The 21,188-nt window shown below is 38.6% G+C and overlaps 1 long non-coding RNA gene across 1 annotated transcript; it reads left to right on the top strand.

Moving 5' to 3' along the window:
- The first annotated feature begins 13,423 nt into the window (after window positions 1-13,423).
- LOC140145176 (uncharacterized) lies at window positions 13,424-17,132 on the top strand. Its single transcript, XR_011857998.1, has 3 exons — window positions 13,424-13,758; window positions 15,508-15,600; window positions 16,438-17,132. It is a non-coding gene; the product is annotated as an uncharacterized lncRNA (long non-coding RNA).
- Window positions 17,133-21,188: the final 4,056 nt, after the last annotated feature.

The raw sequence follows: 21,188 nt of genomic DNA, 5'->3' as shown, positions 1-21,188 counted from the left end.
TGAATAAAATAAACTTTGTCATGGTTTAAAAATGGAAATTTGAATCGGAATATCAATTGACAGTTCTTATGGTGAATCGTTCATCAATATAATTCATGAACTTATTCTTTGATTTATTTGTTATATTTTGAAAATACTTCACATTGTAAGTACATTTTTATTTGCATGTTTGTTTCAATCTCAGTGTGTATAATTATTTGGAATGATTTTCGTCTATTTGGTGTTGTGTGTAAGGATATAATTTATGCTTCTTTATGTTTGCGCTTTGAAAAGAAAAGGTGTTTTGCTATTAGCTGTGTTAGAATGTTGGCCACTTGTTTTAATGAGTAAACCTTTTTATATTTTTTGATCACATCCAAGTAAATTGAGGTTCCATAGTGTAAATCGTCAGTATATTTTAATATTTATATTTCTGATTTCTGTTTTTAATTTTTCTTCAAATCACTTAAACATGTAATATTAAACTATTCAAAATCATAAGAATCGTTCCAACAAGCTTGATTGTAACAATATCTAGTGCGTGAATTTATTGATTTTTGCTATGTTTTGGAACGTCAGGCATAGCCTGCATTTACCTTTTCGATACCTATGCCTCATTAAATATTATTTACAGAAATAGAATTTCTTTATATCAATAATATGTCTGCAAAATGTTGTCAAAAACAAAGCCGCTGGGAGGTACCTAAGTTAACCTACTTAACATTGTGAGAAAAAATACGAAAATCACGAGATTGTTGTACAATATGCAAGGCATGTGAATACTCAGTGGCGCATTAGGCCTGCTGAATACCAAAATTAAACGCGAGATCGCACTTTAAGCTGCACAGAATTTGATCAACAATTTCATCTACAATACCGGTATGTAAAAAGATAAATAGTCGCTTCTGGTCACATGGAACTCGCGGTGAAAATTTGAGTTTCGCGTATGTGAGTATTTGGGTTATTATAAGGACTGTGCTAATTATTTAAAGATTGACATGTAGAAAATAAGCCATACTTGATTGACAGAAAGTACTAAATTTGTACCTATTACGGTTTTATGACACCAATCTTCCAAATACGACCAAACCATGGCTGCCCGGTGAAGCAAAATGTGCATTGGAATAACACGGCGAGTTTGGATAGATGGGAGGATTTCTTTTTCATAAAATGTATGTTCCCCCGTTATTAAAGCCTGTACCGGGTTGAAAATTCAGATATTTGGAAAAGAATAAGTAATTGAAATACAGAGCAAGTACTAAAATCATAGCTTATATACTTTTTGACGCTAACTAGTTCATCCCCTATAGCTACAACACAGCGCTACCAGTAGGATTCAATTGCCTATTGTGAGTGCCTCTGTGTTGTGTGCATACATGTAGTTAACAATAACTGCATGATGGGCTAGGGTTCGCTAGTCTATCATCCGCCATCTTGCTACCAAAATGAGGTTCTCCCTATAAACGCATGCGCAAAATATGCAACGCGCCAGATGCGCCAGATTTGCGTACGCACACACAACACGCACTTTGAGGGTAGAACCTCGATTTGAAATGACCGTGAGATCGGTGAATAGGTGTACTTGTCCGAATAGTCGGCTAGTATCCTAACTCTAACCATACCCTTACCCATTCGCTAACCCTAAACATTACACTAACCCTAACCTCAAAATCAATGGTTTTAATTCTTTGATCTTTACCTTATCTTCTACACATTTTTGGATTGGAACAGTTTTTTGGACTAGCAAATCTAATGTTTGCACACCATTTTCACAGCAACAACCAAGAGGCTATAGTCACGTACATACGATTCTCAGTGACGTATTTAATGACTTAGATGCTCAGTGACCTATTTACAATCATACAAGAAAATGCAAGACATTATTTTGTTAAATGAAGAAAATTGAATATAGTCCGATACCTGTATTCAATCAACGATAATAAAAACACAATGACATTTTCAAATAAGCAAACACAACGCCCGGGACACAACGTCGGGGTCTAAGTTAATTGGATGCATACGCCCATCATATCACCTGAGTTATATTATTGCGCTTGACTGGTATGCATGGGTACGTTATGAGAGTAAATTGTCAGCAATAAGGTTAATCATGTTAAGGTAAAATCAATGAAATACACTATATTGACCATACCGTGGATCTCAATGGGAGAATTATTTGTATCGTAATTACTATATTTTTTTCACATATCTGAGCAAATTTTACTTAACCTATATAATTTCAACTAGGTTAACATCTTTAATTTCATAATAGCCGCCATAAATTTGGTAATCACTGGGGTGTCATTGTACACAAATGAGTGTACCAACGGAACCAACTGCCAATCGATGTATCCATCTGGTTTCCAAGCCCTCCAATGTAACTACTCATCAAGACAGTCGACATTCAGAAGCTTTTGAAGGACAGATATTGTCACGAGAGCACATTGGGGCGTTGGGGGGGGAGTAGGGCACATTGGGGCTAGTTAGAGCGTTCGACTCATGACTGCGTGGTTCCGGGTTCGAACCCCGTCAAGGCCGACGTGTTGTGTCTTGCTTGTGCGTCTGCAAATAGATGTGTTGTAAAATGGGTTACTGTTTGGAGCTCGGGTAGTCACGGATTGTCGGTACATCAAAGGTTGTTGGAAAACGACGGGCACCGGTGATAGCAATAACAAGAAAATAAAGAAAGTCATTACACTTTTTAATATAATGTAAAAAACAAGACGCGCCAGAAATGTTCACCCATGATTCCCATAACAAAAATAGGTCAAATGGATAACAAGTGAAAAGTATATTTGTATTTTTTGCCTCATTTAATATTTTAACAAAGCAAATTTAAGTTGCAATCAATCTAAATATATACTTTTGTCGCTAACCATGAACAGTTTAGCTCTGACTAATTACACCTGATCTTTATATCGTTGTTTTGGACAGAATTAATTAGTCAATTGCTTACAGACTATTCCTGCGCCGATGGCGACTGAAGTATAAATTGCAATTGAAAAGAATCACAGTTCATGACATTGCATTTCCTATTATTTTATCTTCTATTTATTATTGTTATGAAAGTTATGTGTGAGAATGATTCGACTTTGAATTATTCAAAGTTCAAAGGCGTTCAAAGTTATAACTTTGTTGAAAGTTTGAAAATCAAACTGAACGAATAAGCAAATTAAATCTTCCATCTGGCCGCGGAAAATGTCAATGTTAAGTCTACTATGTAGCAATTGGTTAGGTCTACCACTGGATTTTTAATTGAGAGAGCGGGATAATAATATAGCTAATTAATTGACTTTAATCTGGATTTGTGAGCAGCGACGTTTAATTCTCCAAAGCCCGTTTGAAATAAGACAACACACGGGCATTGACGGGGAAACACAACAGAACGTAAGCAGGTATACGGGTAAAATGGGTATATAGCTACAAGTTTATGCCCGTTTCAAGATGTCATTGTTTGCTAGTGGGTATATTCTTGTTGATTGGATTCAAGTTTGGGAGTACACATGGTGAATTTTTTTATGAATAATTCTCCATGTACAAATTGGGCTATTCCATTTAAATTCCACAAAACCCATGTGGAAGATTTTGGAAATATCTCTCATGGGGGGAGTATGAATTTCAAATGGAATGAACATATCATGCAGCTCCGTTTAAATTTCACACACACACGCTGAGAAAGATTTAACCTGAATCTACTACTTAATTAGTAATTATTCGTTACTTTTATCTCTCATTTTTGCAGGATTCGTATAAACTATTTTAACTGAGAGAGCAGAAAAACAATATATCCAATTATTTGACTTATCTGGATTTGTGAGCAGCGACGTTTAATTCTCCATACCCCGTTTGAATTAAGACAACACACGCCCACAGAGGGGAATCACAACAGAACGTAAGCGGGTATAAGGGTGACCACCCTTCCCCGGCCCAGTAAAATGGGTAGCGACAGGTGTTTGTCCGTTTCAAGATGTCATTGGCTGCTAGTGGGTGTATTCTTGGTGTTTGGCTTCAAGTTTGGGAGTACACAGGGTAAGTTTATTTTTGAATATTTTTCCCTGTACAATGGGTCATTCCTTTTAAAATCCACACTAACCCTGTGGAAGAATTTGGAAATATCATTATATATATATATATATATATATATATAGATGTATAAATTTCAAATGGAATGAACACATCAGGCAGCTCCGTTTGAATTTCACACGTACCCGCTGAGAAAGATTCAACCTGAATCTACTGCTGATGGAGAATGGGTTTCAAATTAAGCTGCAGACGTGTACATTCCATTTGAAATCCATACTTCAACTGTGGAACATATTTCCAAAATTTTCCACAGGGTAGTGTGGATTTTAAATAACAAACAACAAATCCCCAAACCGTATTTTAATATTTCTAACCTTTTTTTCTTCACAATTTCCTTTGCTTCATTTTGGAGCTAGTTAATGTAAGTTTGAATACCCGTTTTTTCGTATTAAACTTTGCCTCTCTAATGTTAAGGCGGGTCGAAAGGGAGCATGACTTTGTACGCAAATATGAGAAAAATAAAGCTGACACACAAGAGAAATTGTATTGGGTTTATAAATTGAAATATCGCCTGAAAAATAAGCGGAGCATGCAGAAACACGCTATTTAATCTTTAATAATAATAATAATAATAATACAATTTATAAAGCGCCCTACGATGTAAAAACAGCCTCAAGGCGCTGCACAGAATCTTAAAACTACATACACTAATACAAAATCAACTAGGGCCTACATCTTTCTATGAATGATCTTTATGCAAGTTTCACAAACTGAAAAACAGAATTGAAATCGGACAGTGTATTTTGATGCATATCCAAATTTTGAAAAATATAAATATAAAAGCTTTAAAACATGTTAAAAGACCAGCAAATATGCTGGGATAAACAGGTGTAAATTCACCTCTAGAACCATCTCACCTAGGAAAGACCTAAATAATTTGGAAAAAAGAATGGAATGACATCGGCAAGTAGAAAACCAAGTGCAGGTATCAGACGGAACAAATTTGGAATAAAATTGAGACTTCCAAAACTCCAGAGCTTGATATTTGAAAGAAGAAACGGAATTGGATAATTTGGTTTCCAGAGGCAGCTGGTTCCACAAGGGAACAATGCGGTTGAAGTAAACATATCAAAAAAAGGAACTGACCCCCCTTAAATAGTGACCATTATTCAAAAACGGGTAATTGTATTACAAATCTGTAAAATGCGTTAGAAGCAGAATTTATTTCTGCACATTTTGACACCTCATTTGTAGCAATTGACTAAATATTGACGTCAAAGCGTACATTTAAATCAATGTAGCCCAAGATTTGAAAGTTGCAGTAAATTCTATTGATTTTGCATTCAGTGTAATGGAAGGAAATCTTATGATATCTGAGTGTTTTTGTATTGTAAAAAGTGCAACTTTCAAATCTAGACCTCACTACATTAAATTGACCGTTGTTTTATTGTTTTCTGGGCTATTGTATCAAATGAGGTGTCAAAATGCGCAGAAATAAATTCCGCTCCCAACGCATTTTACAGATTTGTAATACAATATTCCCTTTTGAATAATGGCCATTATTTAAGGGGGGTTAGTTACTTTTTTTGATATGTTTATGATTGTTTGTGGGATTCAGTCTTACACCTCTGAAAAGATAACATAAAAGGATCTGCAGAGAGCCTAGTGGTGGGATGGTTGTGTTGGTTTTTACCTTTAAAAACAACAAACTTATCTACATCTAAATCATATTGCCCCAACTTGTATCTATGAAAAAAGCCAAGATCACCGAGTTCCCTTCTGGATGATAGTGGAAGAAGATCAAGACTGGTAAATCGCTCTTTATAGTCCATGTCAGGATAGTGCATAATGAATTTGGTAGCCCGTCTTTGGACACCTTCAATAAGCTGGACATTTTGTTTTGAAGTCCCGCTCCAAAGACAGCTACCAGACTCAAGGTCACTCCTGACAAGGGCAGTATAAAGAGTCTTAGTCGCTTTACCTGGTGCATTAAAACCAACTGTTCGCATGATCATCCCCATCTTTCGCTTGCTCTTTTAGCCACTTGTTTTACATGATTACTCCAGTCAAGTCTATCTGACATATGTCACAGGGGTAGGTGATGCGTCTAGTGCACATAGTTGTAGTTGTAGATGTAGTTAGCCGCTGTTTCCCTATCCTTCATTCTTAGCTTTCTACCCTACTAACATTCTCCTAGCTTCTCTTCTATCGATCTCCTCGCTTCTTTTTTTTTGCTTGCTTGAAACGCTTCTATACTGCGGATCAACCCAACTTGCCGCTGGCTAGCCGCAAGGCGAAAAGGGAAGCAAATTATGTAAGTTTTCTCCTGCCAGTATATAGCCTCTCCTTACTCAAGACTCCTCATGGCCTCCCAGGGTATCTTGCGATAATAGGCAGACATGAGGGGATCTGGGAGTAGTAAAGGGCCCCAAAGGTGTGGTACGCAGGCCCACCGGCGCGTGGACACGCTCTGGTTACACACCAACCTTGGCCTCAGCTATGGGTCAAATAGCTGAGGTAGTTCACTACCTCAGGCGTAAGGGAGATAGTATCCTGTAAACGGCAAGAGGGCGTGGTGATTAGACTTCACCATACCGGTCAGTGAACAAAAGCAGGGTGTCCTGGAACCTGCACTATTTGTTGTTTTCTTTGGTTGGAGACAGAGAGCACAAGTGTGAAGGGCGCAAGAAAGATGTCTTGTATGTACAATTTTATACGGCCACTGGACAAGCGGAGAAGAAAAGCTAGCTGTAGGAATTGCGACCACAGCTATATCAGCAATCGAAAAACTATGATGGCGAACCAAAACTACACTAGGTTTAAAGTGCCTAATTCAGTCTTAACATCTCTTGGTGCAGACATCGATTTGCAAAGATCACATGACGCCTTGCCTCGAAATCCTGATGGAACGGACAAGTCTGATGAAGGTGCCTGCAGGAAGAGAAACCTTGTAAATTGCAAGAAAGTCATTTCAATCTCCACCATGAATGTACGGACAATAAGAGAGCAGCAGTGTACAGAGGAGCTAGTTTCTAATCTCATTGAGTACAATGTGGAAGTATTGGGAATACAAGAGCATCGTATTATTGACGATGAACCAATTAGATACGAAAACATACTGGGCATGACACTGATTACAACATCAGCAACTAAGAACGATGCGGGAGCTACAGTTGGAGGGGTTGGAATCCTACTGAACAAAAATGCTAAAAATTCACTTGCCAGTGTGAGATCACACAACAGCAGAATTCTCCAATTCTCGCAAACTTCCAGGGTAACTCAGCAACAACTGTCATCGTTACATATTGCCCAACCAACGTAGCTGATGAAGACATAGTAGAGAATCACTACGATAGTATGAGGAGAGCCATTGAATCCATCCCAGCTCATAACCTCTTGATAGTGATGGGCGATTTCAATGCTAGAGTTGGACTGGAAGACACTAAATTTACATACTATGACACCACTAACAGAAATGGAAAGTACCTTGTGGAACTAGCAACAGAGAAGTATCTCATAATTGCGAACACACAGTTTCGTAAGAAAGCTGGAAAATTATGGACATTTACAAGACCAGGAGGCAATAAATACCAACTAGACTATATACTCATACGAAGAAAATGGAGGAACAGTCTGCAGAACGCTGAGGCATACAACACCTTTGCTAGTGTGGGCTCCGATCACAGAATAGTGTCGGCAAGAATAAGACTAAGCCTCAGAAAGAGCAAGACTTTACCAAGGAAGAACCAGTTCGATTGGAAATCCCTGAGCACTGATAGAAATATCCAAAAGATGTACACCATAGAAGTGCACAACAGGTTTGAAATCCTTGAAGACATGGAGGAAACAAGCCACGGATAAGTACAGCCGATTTATCACTGCCAACAAAGAAGCAGCTGAGAAGATCATCCCTGCAAAGAAGCGATCTCGAAGGGCAAACTTTTCTCGTGATCCAAGTGTCATAAAAGCAAGAGACCATACCAGGGAGACATATGAGGTGTATCCCCTAGACACTACTGATTGTAAAAGAGAGGAGTACAAGAAGGCGAAGAAAAACCTTGATGGTGCATACAATGAAGTCATCGACGCAGACCTAAATGGCAAGTTGCAAGTGGTTGAAAGAGCGCATGTCAACTCCAAACATGGTGAAAGTTGGAAACTGATCAACGACATCACTGGTAGAAAGGCATGCAGTACAGGTCAGTTGAAGGGAAATACACAAAGTGAAAGGGTCACCAATTGGTACAACCACTTCAAAGGCCTTCTTGGAAGCCCTCCTTACATTGATGATGAGGAAGAAGAAATAACACCAGTTTTAGACGAGCTTGATATTAAAGTGGGGCCATTTGACAAATAAGAATATGAAGAAGCTAAAGCATCTTTGGTTGAGGGAAAGAGCTGCGGAGAGGACAACATACCACCAGAAGTGCTGAAGAGATGCAACCTAGATGACATTGTGCTAGGGTCCTGCAATGACGCACTTCTCAAAGGGAAGAAACCGGATCAATGGTCCATACTTAATATTGTTCCTATCCCTAAAACAGGAGATCGTAGTTCCGGAAACAACTATCGCTGTATCAGTCTAACCTGCATCGTAGCCAAAACCTACAACAGAATGATACTTAATAGGATCAGACCTGGAATTGACCAGCATCGGAGAACAAATCAGAATGGATTTAGAGTAGGTAGAACGACTGTTGGACACATCCTTGCACTGCGTAGGCTGATTGAAGAGGTAAAGGCGCATAACCTGCCAGCGATAATAACATTCATCGACTTCAAGAAAGCTTTCGACACCATCCATAGAGGCAAGATGTTGAAGATAATCCATGCCTACGGTATTCCGGAACTCATTGTTGAAGCTATTGGCAAAATGTACCAAAACACAAAAGCCAAAGTAATATCACCAGATGGCGAGACAGAATTGTTTGAAATCTTAGCAGGAGTACTTCAGGGGATACCCTCGCCCCACACCTGTTTGCGAAGTAGGAGAGTCGGCCCAGTCGTGGTGACAGACTTTGATTTTGCTGACGACATTGCACTGTTGTCTGAGGAAATACATCAAGCACAAGAACTGCTTCATAGAGTGGAGACTTCAGCTGCTAAAGTGGGCCTGAAGATGAATGGAAGCAAAACAAAGTATATGTCCTACAATAACAGGAGAGAAAACATCACAAAAAAATGAGGGTGTAGTACTAGAGGAGGTAGATGACTTCAAATACATAGGCGCTTGGATAAAAAGCACAGAAAGGGATGTAAAGTTACGTAAAGAAGCAGCATGGAGGGCGTGCAGTAAACTTAAGAAAATCTGGAGGTCAACTCTTACTAGGAATTTCAAACTTCGAATCTTTGCTGCAACAGTGGAGTCGGTGCTGCTTTATGGATGCGAAGCATGGCCCATCACCCTAAACTTGCAAAGGGTCTGGATGGCTGTTACACCCGCATGCTAAGAACTGTTCTGAATGTGCATTGGAAGGAACATATGTCAAATGCAGACCTATTTGGAGATCTTCCCAAAATAAGCCACAAGATCAGGGAAAGAAGACCCGGTTTGCTGGCCACTGTTCCAGAAGTGAGGAGCCTGCATCAAAAATGGTTCATTGGATACCCAAGCATGGGAGGCGGAAACCTGGAAGACCTGCTCTGACCTACATTGACATTCTGGAAGATGACACTGGACTGGAGGCAGCAGACTTCAAGACAGCAATGGAGGACAGGAAGTTGTGGAAAGCCATCACAGTTCGAGGACACCACTCGAATTAAGCAAGCAAGTAAGCAAGTCAAGTCTGTCTGAAACATTAACACCAAGATCTTTTCTCAAGGGTAATACCATTCATCTTATCATGAACTTGATTTATGATTCAGATTCAACTTTATTTAGCCACGGTGGGCCCACTTCAACCCTAGGTTGTTCTTCCTTGGCGCCTGGACATGGTAATAACCTGACATTTTGAGGGATGGAATTTGAGGTCGCACATAAAACTCCAATTATACAAGGCATCCGAGTCTGATTGCAGTAGCTTACAATCAGAAGTACTGCTAAAGTTTTTGTAACACTTGGAATCATCCGCAAAAAGAGCAACATTTGCATGTTGAGCAACGCTAGGCATGTCATTAATAAAAAGAACAAAAAGCAAAGGTCCCAAGATCGAACCTTGGGGGACACCGTCCCTTAATAAAACCATGCTGAAGATGATATAACTTGGACTTTATTTCGGGGAAGATAACATTATAAATGGCCCTTTCCATTACCTTACCACATATACATAATAGCGAAACTGGACGATAACTACCAACTTTTTTGTTTATCAGATTTTTTATAAACTGGAATTACGTTGGCCTTCAACCAATCACTGGGTAAATTACCTTAATCAATTGACATATTAAAAATATGACAAGGGGAGATGCAATCTGGTTAGCACATTCCTTTAGGACACGCGGAGATATACCATCAGGTCCTACGGCCTTAGTAACATCTAGATTTTTCAGAATGTCAAGCACATTATCAACCTGAAGTTTAATATTGCCAAGGGATTCATGTTGGAAAATTGGCACATCAGGAAATGTAATGGTTACCTTAGGCTGGGTAAAAACAGAATAAAAATAATTGTTAAACATTGTAGCCTTGATTGTGGCAGTAGCAGCACACTCATCACCACTATAAATTGCTTGGAGCAGAAATTTTAATCTGATCTTAGATCTAAAAAGGACCAGAACCTTTTTGGGCTCTCCAAGATGGTAGTCCCAAACCCGTCAATGTAATCTTCATACTTGTATGAAATCATGTTTTTCAACTGGTTACGAAGTTTACGAAAAGTCGCCCAGTGGCTATCAGAGTTAGTTATTTTGGCCCGCTACCAGGTGTAGTACTATCCCTGATTTTAATCTTGGGGATGTGCATATCCAAAATACTATTAAATATGCGAATAAATGCTGCCCATGCAGAATCAACTGATATAGCATCATAAACATCACTAAACTTAGCACACAACAACTCGGATCTAATTAGATCAAAATTAGCTTTGTTAAAGTTATACACATAGCGAGGAACTTTTTTGAGTCTTTCAACAGAGGTTACAGTGCAAAACTCAAGAAGCTTATGGTCAGTTGTGAAGATTTCATCTGACACACCCAAATTAATAACCTTATCTGTAGATGTTGTGAAAAACAGATTGAGTATATTATCAAATTACTTACGAGAGGGAATAAAATTCAATTGAGTTAGGAAAAAAAGATTATTGATTACATCACAGAACTCCTGCTCAGCTGTGGACAATCTATCCTGGCATGAAATGTTGCAACCTTTTATTTCGGGCAGATTAAGATCATCAACAACATGTAACGGATCATAAACCATCGCAACTTTCGCCAAGGTCGACTGAAAACTATGGACAAATGTATCCACAACACTGTCAGGTGATCTGTAGCAAATAATCAAGGCAATTTTTTTTGCTGGTTGGGTCTGATTTCAATAGCCATTATATCAGAGTCGTCGTCAGGTTCCAAGTTAGATTTACGAAGAGACATGATGTTTTTTTTGATTGCACATACAAGTCTACCCCCTCTATCTTTTTCAACTAGGGGGCCCTATATCTCTGTCCTTACGATAGATACAATACTCAGGATTAAATAATTCAGCATCACTGACGTTACTTTTCAACCAGGATTCGGTAACACATATAATGTCATGTAATTTATTATATAGGATTGCACTAAAGTCTCTGAGTTTATTAACTCTATTTCGGCGAACAGTTTTAATACTGCGAGCATTGAAATAAAGTAAATTGAGTCCGTATTTCATTTGATCAAGACGAGAATTGAATAAATCTTCACTACCACTGCCATCCACATCGCTAACACTGTCTGATGAAGAGTCGAAGTAGGATTCGGTGAACTTAGGCAACATACACGTGGGGCAACACCAGGAATCGGTAGAGTTTGCAAGGGCTTCAAATTCTTCACGAGTCAAGTCAATACATTTCAGGTGAAACAATGTATCACAACCCTTACGAAAATGCAATCACCAAAAAAAGCTTGCGCAACCTTGCAGCAAGCATGTACACGCTTGCTGCAAGCTTGCGCAAGTAACAGCGAAGCATGCACAACCTTGCGCAAGCACTATGCAAACTGCAAACACTGCAAGCATTGAGCTTGCGGATGCATGCAAGAGCTTGCGAAAGGTTGCGCAAGCACTATGGAAACTGCATGCACTGCAAGCATTTAGCTTGCGGATGCATGCAAGTGCTTGCGAAAGGTTGCGCAAGCACTTGCAAACTGCAAGCAAACCAGCTGCATGCATCCTGCAAGCATCAATGTGCTTGCAAATTGTAATCGCAAAACAAGCTTGCAATGCAAGCACCTGTCTGCTTGCATGCAGCAAGCACCTGCCGCAATATGCAAGCACATAGCTGTCAGACCAACTGTTTAATTGCAGAACTTTGCACTGAACAAAATTTGGAAACACAATCCGGGCGGCACAATCTAATAAATTGTAATGCCTCGGGCACGTCGCAATTCAGAGAATCAAATTAATGCTCCACCTAAAAAAATAAATGAAACTAATGAATAAAATAAAATGCAAAGATTTTGTTCTTTAGATTATTTTTTTTACTGCAAATTTTGTTTCTTCAGATTTGTTTCCACCTGCCAAAATTGCTCCCCCTTTCCATTTTGTTTGCCCTAACCAATATTGAATTATCCCCTCATGAGTACAGGGGCATAATTAGCCCCTAAGAATCTTTTTCTCTGAATACCACTCCAAATTCTTTCCAACTGATGTCCATTTTTCTAGCTACTAATAATAAATAAGTTGGTATTTTTTAGGAAGTACCGTACAAGAATACAAAATGGGCATCTGAGGCAACTAAGGGGCTGTACGGTACAATAATTATGAGCAGGGGGGTAAAATGTCCGAAAGGCCCGCCAAAAATCGCTCCCCCACCTCTTGGCCTGCCAAAATCGATTGCCCCCCCCACCTCAGTCCCCGCCAAAAAAATCTTTGCCCCTTTGAACATGCTAATTTTTGGGATCCCAATTTCCAAACCTTAAATGGTCTAGATATATGTTAAGAGCACAGCAAGCTGGAAATTTTGCATATCAAAGCGTTTCCATACTGTTTTCCCAAGCCTTTTGGTAGCGTTCCTAGTAATTAAAAAGGCGCCCCATAAATGTCGTCAAAATTGCTTGCCCCCCCAGCTTGCCAAAATTGCTTGCTCCCCCCTTTTGGCTTGCCAAAAATTTCTTAGCCCCCCCTCACCGAAATATTACCCTCCCCTCTCCCTGGGCTCATTATTACTCAGTTCCCCAGGCTCAGTCCCTAACCATCCCTTTTAAAGGAATTTTGTTCATGTTTTTAAACATGAACAAAATCACAAAATCTGCATGGTGCTCCTAGAAAAAAAAGGGATCTGCAACAGGAAATACCATGGCAGCTTACACATTCAAACAGTCATGGCAGTTGGAGCTGCAGTTTTTGTCAAAATTTTGGGCCAAATTTTGCGTTACAGAAAAGGAATTTTATTGGGTTCACTAACAATTGAGGCCGAGTATCGCCATCAAGACAAATATGATAGTGACACAACGTAGTAAAGCTTAAACAACAGATTCTGAGATTGTGATGATGCACGGACAACCCATGAACCGTTAACCAAAATGATCCATGCAAATGCATAATACTAGACAACTTGGACATATGCATGACGATATCGGCTAATGAGTGGCAGCTCGAGGTGTGTGTGTACCTTGGGTGTGTAAACTGTAAGTATATATACAGTCGACATTTTGATTTAATTTTTAAAATCAAATTGATAAGCTTAATTAGCTTACCTATTCATGTGACATGTACGGTATTGTAGTTAATTAATACTGAAATAAAATTTTGGCATGATATGTACAGTACGGTACATGATGACGCGTGACGATGATGTACCATACTCACAACTTCACAAGATGCATACTGCACAGTTCATGAGAGTATGCACAGTGTTACTTGACTTGAGCATGTTGAGAACTACTAGCATGCTAGTTTTGACTACAATTTAAGAGACTAGCACTAGCAGTAGCATATGAAACAGTCGCATGATCGGGTTTTTTTCAGTATAGGTATCGGCAGTGCGGACTCGATGAGAACTCTAGCTTCAATTTGTACACGATACTCATTCGATGCTGAGTTTATAATATGCATATTAAAATGTTGCTATCGTTTTTTGGTCGAACAGCGTTGACATTTTGAGCAACGGATGATATTTATTCTGTTAATTTTTAAACTTGGATCCAAAGTACTGTCGACCGTCATAATTAAAATTGGCCTATTTTGAAAAGTCTAAATTTTTGATGCGATCGCCTGTTGTGATCAGCTGTGTTTACTGAAGTGTACTTCCATTGCTTTTAAATACACAGACAGTGTCATGCTTTAGCGAGTACACAGACAGTGTCATGCTTTAGCGAATCTGTCTCTCTAGTCTCTAGCAAGCGAATGCAGGGTTGTAGCTAACGGCACTAAAAAAAAAATTAAAATTTTTTTTTTTTAATTTTTTTTTTTTTAAAATTTTTTTGGGGTATACCCCTTTCCTATTCCCCGATCCCTCATGTTCGCTAAAAGTTTGTGCCCGAGCCAGCACTCTAATTTGATAGTAAAATTAGCCGGCACTCAACTTGGTCTAGCTACAACCCTGAAACGAATGTGAAGCTATCGGTGAGCAAGGTACATGTACGGTAGATCACCGATTTTGGTCACCGGTCTAATTTTTCTGTCATGCACTGATTTGGGTACCAATGGTCATATTTGGAAATCTATACACCCTATGATAGTAAAAGTATACATTTTTGGAAAGCTATTGGTCCAAGGAATCTAAAAATGGTATCAGAACTAATGTAGGGTGTATGTGGAAAGAAATAATGTAAAAAATGCAAGCATTTTTTTTTCCATTTTAGATGAAGCTTACTTTGGTTTCATTCATGTGTACCCCTTAATTCTTAATGCAGTTTTGAAAAGTTGAGACCATTAGCTTTCTAATGATATAGAGCTGAACGATAGAAAAACAATGTGTATTTAAGAAAATGTCTGGTGGATTTTGATACCATTTCAACCCGTTGGTGTAAATGTGTTGAAAAATATTTTTTAGGGTATCACGCCTGTAGACATTAAACTAATTTTAAGGGTTTTTTGGAATCCTTGGGCCAAGAGCTTTCCAAAAATGTATACTTTTGCTATCCTAGGGTGCTACTTTTCAAAATACAGCGATGGTAATCTCAATATTGCGCTTGAAAATTTTCATGTGACTTACATGTAGTCATGTACCTGTCAATACCATTCGCAAGATCCTGTGAACTACCAAATCACAACAGTTTAAAAAAGTTTCACAACCAAAAAACCAAATGCTCTGTGCATGGTCTGCAATTAATAATCGGGTTTTTTTAATGACTGCATCTCCGCCACCCAAAACTTACGCTCAGACGTACAGCTTGTCAAATACCATTTTTAATTTCATGCATTTTTTTTCACAGGCAACCGTGATGCTTGAAAAGTACAAGACTCAATGGATATATCATACACACCACACTGTCTACAGTCTGGAGGAATTCACTCAAATACCAAAGGTACGGTTTCGATATAAATTTAACAAAAATGGTTACAACAGTTCCCCATAGGATAGTACATGATGCACTTCCGTTCCGGCGTCCGGTGTGGTAATACCAATTCCCTACATTTGTGTTCGTACGATCAAACAAAACTTTAATATCTCGAGCAATAAATTGTATGCGGTACAGTGGAAACTCATTAACACAAAGTTGTGCAGAATTCAAACTTTACTTCTTGTTATCAGGTGTTCGTGTTATCCAGTTCTAATAACATGTGAAATGTATGCTTGGGAATGTAAAACATACTTCTTGTTATCAGGAACTTCGTGTTAAGAGGGTTTGTGTTAACGAGTTGCCACTGTATTATTTCACTTGGTTATGAGAAATGAGCTTTCTTCTGATACTGACACCAACATGTCACTTTTGATGAAGAAAAATGGGGCTATGCTTAATTCCCGTACTCATTAAAATGTAAATTTGTATCCTTCACTGCCCTGGTGGAAAAAGCCCTGGTGGGGGAAAAAGTGATGTGGAAATATCTTACCCGCCATACATTTTTTGTAGACCCTGACTAAAATTTTAGAAGTGTAAGATTTTCCTTATTAAAGTTTCCTGACCTTTGTCATAAGTTGTCAAAATTCCATTTTGAATGTTCACCAAAACAATTTGTGTTGGTTTAACTTTAATTGATGAGGCTATATTAAACTAAATAAAGTGAAAAACTTTAATGATCCTAATTTCTCACCGACACAAAATATTTTTTCTGAACGGTGTTGTTTCAGATGTGTAAGCGGGAATATTCATTTTGCTAATTGAAGTGTAACTAACAGTAACTTATCTACAATTTGCTTTCAGTTGCTGCTGAAATGTGACCCTACTGCAGCAGGAATAGACTTCCAACAATGGCAACGCACCAAGAAGAAAATGCTCTACATAAATCAGCCATGCAAAATGACGAGTTAAGATGTTACACAAAAAAGTCATGTGGAAAAAGAACTTTGCACTAATTTTGCTTGTCAAAGATGGATTTATCGGAGTCATGCGCATGAAACTTAACCATTTTTTTTATTCATTTTGAGGCAGTGTAAAATGGATCGATCAAAACTTTTGATTGTGGTATAAAATTGGTCAAATTTCTGACCTGTTTGTAATTCATAACAAGCAACTCTTTAATATTATGGTAAAAATATATAAAGAATAGTTATGTCCGACGGACCTTGACTTTGGAGCTCTAAGGGCAATGCATTTTTAGGCCTCATGAATATGCACAGCTAATAATCTAAAATATACAGTGGAACCTCATTAACACAAAATTGTCAGGGCCTCAGATTGAAAGGGTTGTGTGTAATCAGGTCTTTTGTTAATTGTTTAAATTATGCTTGGGACTTTTTTTGTTTCAGAATCTTGTGTAAACAGTTTTTGTGGTAACCAGTTTCCACTGTATCTACAGTGTATTATGTAACATCATTTAAGCCACATTAACCAGCCTTTTATTGTTTGATTTTAAATTGACAATTAAAAAAAAGGAACATTTGAGTGTATTTGCTGGATGACTATACCATTTTTCTTTCTTATTTTACACTGACGTTAACGCGTTGAGAAAGCTGTTTCAGCTCGTGTATCTATGTAGCATCTTTAAGCGTGTACACCAGCGCTTTGAGCGAATGATAGCGATTTGAAGCTGATGCGCTCAATAAAATACGCACTGATTTCGCTGCCACATGGGGGTGAAAAATGGTAAACCTATTGCCAATGATGCTTATTTATTATGTAAATTACATCTGGATAGACTTAAAATATCTATACTGCGAAATGAAATCAGCAATCAGCATGATCATGTTTTGAATCTGTCAAACCACCGATCGAAACCAAGCAGTTTTTAGCAAGAAGACAGTTTTTTAGCATGGTTTTTGATGGTTTAAATCTATTTTAGTTCTTTATTTACCAACCAAACCTGCTGAACCTGTTGCAAAATACGAGGGGGTATCCAAAAGTTTTTGACATCACCCAGAAGTGAAAGAGCTAGGCCTATACTGATGAAATTTTGTCATTGTAATCACTGGTCCTTATGTACATTATGGTCCAAAAATGGTCTCATAAGTATGTTTACTTTCTTCACAGGTGGCGCTAGATGGGAAGTAGGCGCATAACCTTTTCATGATAAGGTCCTCCACTTTCTTGAGTTTTTTCACTGTGGCCGCATCATCCGTAAGTGATGGACGTCCACTTCTTGGCTAATCTGTGAGGGACATATGGCCAGTTTGGAAATTCCTTTTTCAAAAAGCAATAGTGCCATATGATGGGCAATCATCACCGTAGATTGCTTTCATTTCATCATAGATTTTTTGAGCATTGTAGGTCTAACCCTTCAAATGCAGGAACTTAATCACGCTGCGTGCCTCAATTTTCACCATCTTGCAGGTTATGCGCCTACTGCCCATCTAGCGCCACCTGTAAAGAAAGTAAACATACTTATGAGACCATTTTTGGACCATTATGTACATAAGGACCAGTGATTACACTGACACAATTTCATCGGTATAATAGCTCTTTCACTTTTGGGCGATGTCAAAACTTTACGATGTACCCCTCGTATATGATCAGTATTTTTTGGAAAATGTGTTGCTCCTACGTATCGTAGCTATGAATTATGTAAAATGATATGAAATGTTTCCAACAATTATTGATACTATTAATCCAGTATGTCTTTCATTCTTGATTAGTTAACAGCTTAGCTTCAAGGTGTAAATGGGGAACCAAAACATGTAGCAGTGAACTAAAACAACTACATGTAGAATGCAAAATCAATGTTTAAGGTACAGCCGGGTGAAATAACTACACATGTAGAAAGTCATATTATTTTGCAAGATTGTACTGTAGTTACTTGAAAGAAGAATTTAATTGCCAAGCACAACAACCTGATGTGAAGTGTATCATTTTTGTCTGAAAATATATCCAACTATAACATGTTACTGAACATTGTAATTTTGTAAACAAGTCTAGAAAAATTATTTTGTATTATCTGTATTATTTCCTTGGAAGAGCCAAGTTTTAGAACTGTGTCATGAAATTTGTTCATAGGCTCTCAGCTTGCTGCCGTCTCAATAGACAAAAATATGAAATGTAATCAGAATTACATCACAATGCATCCACTTGTTCATGGATGTAAAATCAGTTAAACCGCTCTAAAGTATGTGTACTTTAGTAAAATATGAAGCGAAAAGATGGCAAAAACTGATGTATCTACATGTATGAATAAACTGCTGCAGATTGAAGAAACATGAATGTTGTGTAAAAATACGAATTAGTAGGTTACAGTTACAGGCGAAATACGTATATTTGTAATTAAATTGGACCTGATGTCTATATCGCACCGTGCGCACACTTAGCATGCGCATTGCAAGCTTGCACATGCGTATTGCAAGCTTGCGCATGCTTGAGAAAGATGGGCTTGTTTGCGCAAGCATTGGCCAAGACACTGCGGGTGCTTGCAGTAACAGCTTGCGCATGCCCATATTGTTCCAAATAAAAGCTTGCGCAAGCTCTTGTATGCCTCGCGCAAGCAACTGCAAGCATGCAGAGGCAAGCACGCGGTGATGGAGGGCATGCAGGGCGGAAGCAGGCTCAATGCAAGCATGCAACAAGCAAACTGCTTGCAGTGCATGCATGCGAATTGCAAGCATGCTTGCGAATTGCAAGCATGCTTGCGAATTGCAAGCATGCAACAGACCTATTTGCCTGCTTGCGCATGCCCGTATTGTTCAAAAATAAGCTTGCGCAAGCTTGCAGAATTGTTTGCACAACCTTGTATAATGCAAGCATGCGCAACCACTTTGCAAGCTTGCAAAAATGCTTGCCATTTTCATAAGGGAAACGTCACACTGAATTCCTCTCTGGTTTGATCGTACACAGCGAGTGCAGGTCCCACATGGATCTTTAGTAGGACCTGGGTTCATGGATACATCACCACTTAAAACAAGTACCAGTAGTGCTATGTGATTTTGTAGCTTGATGGGGATCTTAATCATTTTAGTCTTTGATGCAGGAGGGGAAAGCAACCCCATGTGATGAAAGTACAACATGCTAAAGTTGAGGAGTTTAGTTGGTGGCATAAACAAGTTCACATCATTCATTGGTGCATGACTGTTGTTAAAGCTAAGGCCAGAGTCATTCATGAAGAGGCCGCGCTTGCCAGCAAGCCACTGAATCAAAAGAACTGAGCAAAAAGACTGCCATTGTGTAGTATAACACAAGTACCAAAGTCAGAGTAAGGGAAGATCACATTTATTCACAGGTGCAAAATTCAGCAGGGTTGTAGCTGGTTGTACTGTAGGTAAGCTTAACTTACAGAGCTGACACACTAAGAGTCAAGGTTCAATCACTGGATCACCAGTTACCATACAAAACAGCACCAATGTTGTCAATAACGTTAAGAAGGTTTGTAGAACAGTGGTTCAAGACTTGAGTTAAATAATGAAGAAAAAATAGGAAAAAATCAGACAGCAATAAAAGCATGTCTTGCCTGTCTGGCGGCACCAAAAAAAAATCAAGGGTAAATGGGCCAAAAAGATGCAATTTTGCATGCTTTTCTTACAACAGCTGCAGTCAAAGTATTCCAAATATAGGTTAATGAACGCGTACTTGTTGGGAGATAAATTAGAATAAAATGATGCACACGCGCTGATGTTGATGGGTCTAATGCACAAGCCCCGAAAGGGGAGTGCATTAGATGGTTGTTCAGGTTGTAGATGGTTTCATTTGGAATCCGATCCACACGCTTGATGTTTAACATGACTCTGTAGCAAGATGTTGCAAATGCATTGATCTTGTTTTCCATGTCCTTGGTAATTACCCATGACTCGCACCCGTACAGAAAGACAGTAACACACGTTGTCTGAAACAGCTTGATTTTTGTTTCGATTGGAAAGTTGCCCAGGCTGGGTATAACTAGTCTGATTTTACCCCTTGAGTATGAAACTCCGACTTGATGCTATGTAAGAATTATTTGACTAGAGTAGATATGGTTTGGTCATGTTCAATCAATGTTTTCCCCAAGGAATGAATGTGTTTGTTTGTTTTTTCGTTCGTTTAATTTCTTCTTTAACCTAGGACACTCAATCAGTTGAAAACACAATTAATCATCTGTTTTTCCTCCAAGCTCCAAGGGAATGTGTGTGTGTGAGAGGATTGATGTCTAATATGATTTTGGAAGGGCTCAGTGTTGTTGCATAAAACTTGAATAATAGTGACAGTGATTGGTGTAGTAAGCAATAGTTAAAATAATGGTATTTGGACACATCAACAACGTGAATAACTTTAGGTGAAAGCAAAGCCAAAGGTTTCGTTCAAGGTTAAATGTCAATGCAGTGGAAATTATGAGTGTCCAGATGGGACACCACTGTTAACTATTTTGCCGATTTTGATAGGTGATTACTAGAGTATTACTGAGGCATAGACACGTTGACAAGAGTTTTGCCAGTTAATTGATGATTTGTGTTTCATTTATATGGTTGTTCTAGCCTCATTTATGTGACATGGTTTGACCTCAGTGTGGTAGATCATGGGTAGATTTAGTGCAAAAGTTTATGGGGATTTAAACCTCATTC

This window comes from Amphiura filiformis, unplaced genomic scaffold (assembly GCF_039555335.1).
Source record: "Amphiura filiformis unplaced genomic scaffold, Afil_fr2py scaffold_163, whole genome shotgun sequence".
NCBI classification, from domain to species: domain Eukaryota; kingdom Metazoa; phylum Echinodermata; class Ophiuroidea; order Amphilepidida; family Amphiuridae; genus Amphiura; species Amphiura filiformis.
This window is presented reverse-complemented; position numbering and strand designations above follow the sequence as displayed.